Source organism: Mandrillus leucophaeus, unplaced genomic scaffold, assembly GCF_000951045.1.
Source record: "Mandrillus leucophaeus isolate KB7577 unplaced genomic scaffold, Mleu.le_1.0 Scaffold115, whole genome shotgun sequence".
Taxonomy (NCBI): domain Eukaryota; kingdom Metazoa; phylum Chordata; class Mammalia; order Primates; family Cercopithecidae; genus Mandrillus; species Mandrillus leucophaeus.
Window position 1 is genome coordinate 4,222,276 of NW_012099765.1, and position 9,165 is coordinate 4,231,440.

General features: G+C 39.4%; 1 long non-coding RNA gene across 1 annotated transcript; it reads right to left on the reverse strand.

Moving 5' to 3' along the window:
* Positions 1 to 5,341: 5,341 nt before the first annotated feature.
* On the reverse strand, positions 5,342 to 8,839 carry LOC105552228. Its single transcript, XR_001007971.1, has 2 exons — positions 8,643 to 8,839; positions 5,342 to 5,773 (listed from the first exon to the last, which is right to left on the reverse strand). It is a non-coding gene; the product is annotated as an uncharacterized LOC105552228 (long non-coding RNA).
* Between the last annotated feature and the right edge of the window lie 326 nt (positions 8,840 to 9,165).

Below are 9,165 nucleotides of genomic sequence, written 5' to 3' on the forward strand. Positions count from 1 at the left end.
AAATACATACTACTTTATCTGTCAGTTAAATTTTTTATATTTAAATTTAAAAACGTCATTAAAAAAAATAAAGTCAAAGTGTCCAAACAGCACAGGTGTTTTCTTTTTAGGAGGTGTTTTGTAATTTTTCATTTAGGTTCTGGTCTTCCCCACCAGAGAACCCCCATATTTCAGTTCTATTTGGATAGACCTGCACGCTTGAATCCAAGCATTGCCAACGATGGAATACGGAATTCATACAGAAAGGCTGGTGGTGCCTGCTCCCACTTGTCGTTGGAGAGGACTGGTAGAATAGAGAGGGTATTCCTTCTGAAATTATTTACAGTGTGATCCATTTCACATACAAACAGTCCCAAGAGGTTATCATTCAGAAAGCAGGGTGAAATATACAAGATTCAAAGGGCGGAAGTCAATCAAGATATATGAAAGTCTCTAGATAGTTGGGCTCTATGTCTCTGTAAAGAAATGGGAGCAGGAAGTTCCATTTTGGCATCTTTTCTGTACCAAGCTGTTTTCCAAGTTTTGACACTTTTCTACAACCATGTGAGTTAAGACTTAATAGCCCGGTTTTGCAGAAGAGGAATCTGAATCTGTTTCTTAACAAGAAATCACCTCCTCACTGGACTCCTGTTTCTATGTATAATCCTGTGTTAACCTGAATCAGATAATGCCAAGTCAGCGTCCTTTGCATTTACAGTCCAGACTCCTTCGCGTGGATTCTGGTCCACAGGATGGAGGTCTGGCCGCTGCCGGTGTTTCTGCTTTCGATGGCCCCTCCCACTCATGCCCGGCCTGCTGTGCTGTACCCTCACTGGCCTTTTTGCTGCACCTCAGATACAAGCTTGTCCAGCAAGATGAAGAAAAACATACCTTGGTAGTCTCTAAGATTCATATTTTCTCCTTTAAGGGAAGTCAGCATGCAAGACCACTTTGGCGGCCTCTGCATTTGCTTTTTCTGCTCTCTGGAACACTTTGCTGACACAATTTGCTTCGCTGGATCTTACATCTCTTTCAGGCCTCAGCTTAATTGTCACTTCCTCAGAGAACTTCCCTGCCCACTCAATCTACTTAGGCTTTTTCCTGTAATTATCTCCTCCACTTATTCTTTTTCCTCTCTGGCACTTATCAACACTCTAATTATACATATATTTATTTAATGTCTATCTCTTCTACCTGACCCTGAATTACCTGAGGATGGCATGTGCCTGCTTTGTTTACTGCGATATCCCTCATGCCTAGCTAACACAGAGCCTAGAACACCAAGGAAGCTCGTAAATATTGGTTGGAATGTAAAATCGGAATGAGGTTCAGAGAGGCTAGATAACTTGTTCAAAGTCACGCAGCTTATAAGCATCAAAGTTGGGGATTTAAAAACACACCCGAAAACCCCTGTATTTTCAATATGAATTGGTTTTTCCAAACTGTGTTTCTTGAACACTAGTGTCCTGAGGAATCTTAATAATGTGTCAAGAATAAAAAGGGATCCGTGTTCAAATAAATTGTGGATGTGATGCAAATGTTTGAAGAAAATTGAACGTATTTCTTTCTTGCACTATATCCCAGGGATTTTAATATGCAAATGTGCATTGTGACGCTCCAAGAAACTAATATGTTATGCAGCATTTCTCACCAGTGTTTGGCCATGATTTACTTTTTTGCATGAAAACAGTATCTTGTGGGACCACAGTATTCAGCAGAAGCCAGGGTGGGAATTACTCGACTACACCCTGCTTCTCCCCAGGAAGTGGGGAAATAGAAATTTCTATCAGCAAATCAGGTCTAAATATCCTAGTATCTTTTAAAAGTTTTATGCTTTCTTCCGTCTTCTTCAACTATGAATGTGGGCCAGAGGAGGGGGTAATGTCTTAAGAAAACAAGGTTAGAAAGCTGAAGTTAAAGAAAGTTAAACAGATTGTAATGTAAGTTATTGTGGAGAAGATATGAGAGGCATATATTTTTTAAAGTAACAGATTAGAAAATACAAACTAAATAAAGTTAAATGGTTAATAACTTAGAACTGCAAGCATTTTTTCCACTTCAGTATGCATTAAAAATGACTGAGAATGGTCTTAAATGCTGACATCCCTTAATGGAGAAAGTATGAAATTACAAAATAACCAATGTAATCACACCTTAATCTTGTTAAATTGAAACACTGTAATCTACATTCAAATTTCACATATGGTCAATCTTGCAAGAGCTGGGTGGATGAGCCAATGCACTATTCGGAATTTTAAATAGGGAGCCGTTCATACCTCTCCAAAGTCCATTTACTTCTTTATGAAAAATATTTCCCTGGGATGCCAGGTGCAGTGGCTCGCGCCTATAATCCCAGCACTTTGGGAGGCTGAGGTGGGCGGTCACAAGGTCAAGAGATCAAGAACATCCTGGCCAACATGGTGAAACCTGTCTCTACTAAAAATACAAAAATTAACCAGGTGTGGCGGCACGCAACTATAGTCCCAGCTACTTGGGAGGCTGAGGCAGGAGAATCACTTGAACCCGGGAGGCAGAGGCTATAACTGTGAGCTGAGATCACGCCACTGCACTCCAACCTGGGTGACAGAGCAAGACTCTGTCTCAAAAAAAAAAAAAAAAAAAAGACTAACTAGATAGGAATCTCATGGAAGAACTTGAAATCTAAGATAGTGGTCACTGATGGGTTATAGATGCTTTTGAGAATACATTATATTCTCAAATATTCAAATATATGTTGGACTTCTAAGCATATATTCAAATATATGTTGAAACATATAAAAGTCGGGCACGGTGGCTCATGCCTGTAATCCTGGCACTTTGGAAGGCCGAGGTGGGCAGATCACTTGAGGTCAAGAGTTTGAGACCAACCTGGCCAACATGCTGACATGCTGTCTTTACTAAAAATACAAAATTTAGCTGGGTGTTGTGGCACATGCCTGTAATCCTAGCTACTTGGGAGGCTGAGGCAGGAGAATTGCTTGAATCTGGGAGGCGGAGGTTGCAGTGAGCCGAGATCGCGCCACTGCACTGCAACCTGGCAACAGGGCAAGACTCCATCTAAAAAAACAAAACAAAACAAAACAAATCTTCCCTCCTTGGGACTGGGGAAAAAGGCTTCAAGCCAAAACAAACTTTTGTGTAATCGAAATAAAGAAAAGTTTATTTCCAGAACCCTGATACTCATGTCCAATCCTACCATAAAGAAAGCAGAGTGCATTTCAGAAAAATGTGTAACTCTGTGAGAGGAAAATAGGTTTCAGCTTTTTCTTGCCAATGAATTATTTCAACCTGTTGAGAAACATGATTTTTAAGCACAATAACTAAAGTGAAGTAGTCTCATCCGTTGCTGACTCAGTGTGCCTCTCAATTGAATAGGTAGAATGTGCTGCAATTTCATTGTCTAGTCATGAAACGTACATTTGGGAGCAGAATTCCAACAGTAGAGATGCCCACTTTAGATTTGAAAAATGGTAGCCCTTTGTTCAGAGGAACCACCAAATAAATGGCTTGTTCACCTCCTGTCTGGTAACCTCCTTTTTATTTCTTCAGAGGTTGGGGATCTCACTCTGTCACTCAAGCTGGAGTGCAGTAGTACAATTATAACCCATGGCAGCCTCAAAACCCCTGGGCTCCGCTGGTCCTCAGCTTCAGCCTCCTGAGTATCTGGGACTACAGGCACATGCCACCACACCTGGCTTTTGTTGTAGTGACAGGGTCTTGTGATGTTGCCCAGGCTGGTCTTGAACTCTTGACTCAAGGCATCCTCCCGCCTCAGCCTCCCAAAATGCTGGGATTACAGGCATGAGAGCATGAGTCACTGTACCTAGCCAACCCTTCTAAATATGAATACACATTCTTCTCAGATACAGTGAGATAATACTAGAAATATGCATGCTTTTAACAGATTTAAAAAAAAAATCCTGGAAAGAGAAAACTGGAGAATCTTAATGTTAGAGGAATAAAAGATGATTTGTTTATGAATTATCTGGACTTCTGTATCCTATCCTTTACACGCTGCTTTACTGGGTTTTAACACTTTCACCAGGGACTTGAAATCAGTGCTGCTTTAAATCAGCTCTTCCATTGGGACTGCTGATTATGGTAACCACAGGCTCTGCTATGATGCTCTGACTACAACATTACAGGGAAGATTTGGCTATTTCATTCATTCTAGCAGGCTGTTGCTACCCAGCCAGTCCCTTGTCTCTGGAGTATTTTACTGTATCTATAATAAGACAAAACAAAGGTATTTTGAAGGTTACAATAGACACAGCCTCCATAGGCATAGTCCTCTGGAGACTTGGAGGGAAAGACAGATGAGGCAAAGGAGCAGTCTCCCAATCCTCTGTGAACTGCATGCTCATAGCAGAGCCCTCCACGAGCCTTCACCTACCAAGAACTTCCAGGGTTTTTCTGCAATTGCACATCCACTGCTCTCTGCTTTACTGCGTGAGTGCAATTGCATTAAGTGTACTAGAAAAAGTAAACCCTTTTTTTCCAAATCAGAAAACTGTGTGTCCTAGTGTGGCAAGAACCCCAGCTTAAAATAAGAACATCTCTCATCTCAGTTTTGAATGAGACAGAGAAGGAACAAAAAGGCATAAAGACAAGAAGCCACCAAAATGAGATTTGAAAGACATCTGTTTCAGTCGAGGACCAGATTCCCATGCAGTAGTAGGTGAGCTGCTTTACCTCTCAGACCGTTAGTTTTCTCTTCTGACAAATGGGGTGGTTTGGACTTCAAATTTTACTGTAAGGATGTGAGAGATTATCTAATGATATAGCTTCACTATAGATGTCAAGGCATGCAGCCAAGTATGGAACTTCAGACTCAATTTTTGAATTGAGTGAATGTGCTCTAATATTCTTGCTACTATGTTCTGAGGCTAAAATTTCCTATTGTTTTGAGCTTACATAAGCTGACCTCATTTACTATGGGAACATTATAAGTATTTAGGAATATGAGGGTAAGCACCATAGAAAGAATAATTCAATCTAGATGTGAGAGGCTCTTTTTTTAAGCTTCATTAACTGATAATTATGTGAGTGCAAAACAATGCCCTTACTGTTTGATAAATGAATATTAGCCTCATGTCATGCTGATAAAAGTCATGAGCAGAACTAGACTCCTCTGCATTTGGGGGACTTTGTTATCTTGATGCTAATGGATTATGTTCATTTTATATAGATAGATATCTCAAATCTCGAATGACTCAGCAGGACCGACTTAAATTAGATTTGTCAATCCATACTCTGCTTATTAGTGTGTCCTGAATATCTTGATGGCAGTCTTACATTACAGTGTGTACTTCACATAATTTATCTATCATGACCTAAAGATTTCGATGATAGGAGAATTTGATTGATCATTAAAATCATGATTATGTATTTATTTGAAAGTATAGCATTGTGGTTTTATTTCCCCCCAAAAGTATTCTTAGAATCAGCAATATGAAATAACTTATTAAAATCTCTTTACAATGTATGCTCTTTTGGAGTGCATTGAATATTACTTCTTTGTAGATATTAGCTTCTTATAATGGAGAGTTGTATTCGTCTGAGTAGGCAGCAGCTATAATAAGTAACCTTCAAATTTCAGCAGCTTTACATAATGAGGGTTTACTTCTTGCTCATGTCACAGTTCAAATGCACACTGGTGGGAGTGGAGAGCAGAGAGAAGCATTGGACAGGGAATGGGTTCTGCCCATCAGAGTCGTGCAGTGACCCAGGTTTCTTCTGCCTTGTGGCTCCACCCCTCTCTAGGTCCCTGAGGTCTTCTCTATTCAGTAGGTGGCTAGAAAAGGGGAGTAAAAATTATAAATGAGATGATTTTCTTACTTGGCTCAGTGTGGAAATAGCGGGACTAATTTCTACACACTTTCCATTGGCTGAATCTCTGACATGAGTATGCAATCTGGTGGGGTGACCAGAAAGAAGAGAGGACACCAATATCAATCAGCACTGACTGTCCCCTCCACAAGATCTAGACACCAAATCGAGGATAACTAAAGATAGGCTTGGTGAACGCTTAATACACAAAAATCTTATTCTGACCATAAGAGATCAAGGTATGATTAAGGTATAATAAGATCAAGGTAAAATAAGACCAAGTAAGGTATACAAATAATTATACCATAAGATGTATGAAATATAGGTACAAATCTTCACTGACCACTATTGTCAGTGAAGATAATAAGACAAGATGTATGAATAATCATACCTTTTATAAAAGATTATGGCTATGCATGCAGAAAGCTATAAATACTGATTAACAGAGGGATAAAGTCTAACAATTTGGGAGGACTGGGAAATTGTCTTGATGTGATGGTACTGATATTGGGCTATATATTCAACAACCAGAATTCTAGATTGCTTCTGTCATTTGCTTGCTGCAAAATGCTGAAAAAGTTTCTGAACCTCAATTTTTTCGTACGAATATTCATATGTTCTCACATACAAATATCATAAGACCATATGAAGGGGGATGTTCAAATTAGGTCATGAATAGGGAAAACTTTTGTGAATGATGGTTCAAATATCCAATTAAAGTCACTGCTGTTACTATTATTTTTTAAATTCTATGTACACAGGCAAGGCTTACATTTATAAAACATTGTTCAACCACATACACATACAAACACAGACACATCTGCACACATCAAACACACACAAACATCCAGGTAGTAAGAAAAGAATTAAATGCTTTATTTTTTTGATCTTCAGAATAAAGTTGAGAGTCAACGCCTGCATATTTGGTTTCTCTGGTCACTAATACATCTTGCATCTGTCCTAGTTTCATAACCCGTCCTTGGAAAGTAGCATCAATTATCTGTGTCTGTTCAGGTAGGCTGGTTGTGGGACTCTCTGTCCTTTCTGGCTTATAATATTGTTAAGAGCTTCAGAAAAATGAGGTTTGTGGAAATGTTTTTTAAACTGTAAAAAAAAAAATGTATATATGGACGGGAGATTTATTATGATTTTGCCTAGTTTAAGTACCAAATGTCTATCCAGTTAGTTTGGGTCATCACTGTAAAAAATTATTTAAATCACACCTTTACATATCCTTTTAGCCAAAAATCTAGTGTGCTTTAAATAACACATTAAAGCAGCAAGTGTAAAGAAGTCATTTAATATCTGGCATCCATTATTTTTGTTAACTTTGTTTTTACTGATCTCTAAATACCCAGGCTGCCTATTCTCAATAATATTATAATGTTCCATTCTCATAAAGTGACATTCTTTTGTTGAGGGGTGCAGGGCACAGGGAATCAGAGAATAGGTATTTCTCAGGAATCTCAAACCTACCTTGGGTGGTCCTCAGAGCCTAGGATCAGTCTAGCCACGTACACATTCCAGGGACTAGATGAGCAAAGCCATATCACGCTTTGGAACCTGGCCCCAAATTCCTGTAATTGGCAAGACCAAACCTTCCTCCTCAATTCTTCACTTTCAAGCTGTGGCTACCTGGATGACTGTCCTAGAAAAATGCTTGGCCGACAAGTTGTCAGAGTTAACATCTAGGGAGGTAGAATGACAATTCTTTAGCTGACATTATTGACTTAGAGCTGGGAAGACACAAAGGCATAGTTTTTTGTTTTATGTTTTTTGTTTTGGATCAGCAAGTCCCACCTGTAAATTCTGACAAACCATGGTGTCTTCGATTGTCTAGGAGACTATAGAGAAATTCACAAGATAAAATTAGATTATCTTTGTAATGATAACGCTACGATGTATGTGACTTTTATTACGGTCAGTTCCCATTTGTCCAAGCCCCGGGCCATGCTCTGTGTTGTTTCTAAACTGGAAATGGGATTGCTGAATCAAGTTCAAACACGTCGCAGCATCGATCCCCTCTTGATCCCTCCCCTGTCGTAAACTCAGCTTGGGATCACTCTTTCTGGTAGTTAGACACGTTCCCAAGCGTTTCCACTTTCTTCACCCACTTTTAGAAATGGCTTTTGCTTCTTCAGCCACCTGGAGAATGACTACTCATTTTTCACAACTCACATTAAAAATTCCTGTCTCTGGGAGGCCTGCCAGGATGCACCAGGCAGAATGAAGACTGTCTTATGTGTGATCACATAGCACGTTATATGCAGGACTATTGCAGACTTCAGCCAGCATATTGTGACTGTCTCACTCCTTTGTGTTCCTCAAGCAGATTGTGAGCTCCTTAAACACTGAGATGACATTTTAGTTTTGCATCCCCATAGCCCAGCACCTGCCCTGGCACTTTGTAAGTATTCAGAAAACACACAATGAATGAAGGAATGAAGGAATGAATGAGTGAATGACTGTCCCTCTTAGAAGAAGCAGGAGAATTATAAGACAAAGCGATAGACAAGGTGCCTACTCTGAAAAGTTAAGCATTACACATTGAGACCCACACTTTGAATCAAGAGTGGAAAAAAAAAAACAAAAAAAAAACAGGTAGTAATTGCAGAGGGAGGGCAGCTAAGCATGTGGCTGCTTTGGATATTTACTCATCAGACCAGACTGAAACAGCCTTAATCAGGGAAAATCAATCTGCCTGTTTTTCAGTGTAAGCATAAACATGCTGACAGTAGATGCTGCATAGGTGTTCTGAAAAATCTTACATCAACCTCAAGTTAGTTATAGCTTCATTTACTTTCTGTGTATAAGTTTGAATTGTTTATGCTTACCTGGAAGGGCAAATTTATCTTCTGCAAGCAGTATTCTATATCATGTCATGCCTGAGGTCAAACGTCTCTTAATGCACAAAATACAGTCCAAATGCTGCCTGAGATTCCATCTCTTCTCCAACTTGATCCAGTTTGCATTCACTATTCTCTATATTCACCAGCTGTCTCAGCAAAAATTGTCCACATGTCTTTCTCCATATCCTGTCACTACCCTTCACAAGTCCTCTTGTTTTCTCCAGCACCAGCATCACCCTGAAACTTCTGTGGTACCACACATGCCAATGATGTCTTCATCCTCTGAATTGTCCTTTTCATTCAAATAATCACTAACTTGTGCTGTCTTCTGCATAGTAAAAGAAATTGTTCAACAGAATTCAACTTTAAATTTTCCATAAGGTTTTGTGTGTTGTTTTCCCAGGCTTATTTTACAGTTACTGATGGAAGGAACTTCGCTTCTTTGTGTTCAGTTGTAGCAGCTAGCACAAGGCCTTGATGATCGTCAGTGTGTAATAAATGTTTGTTG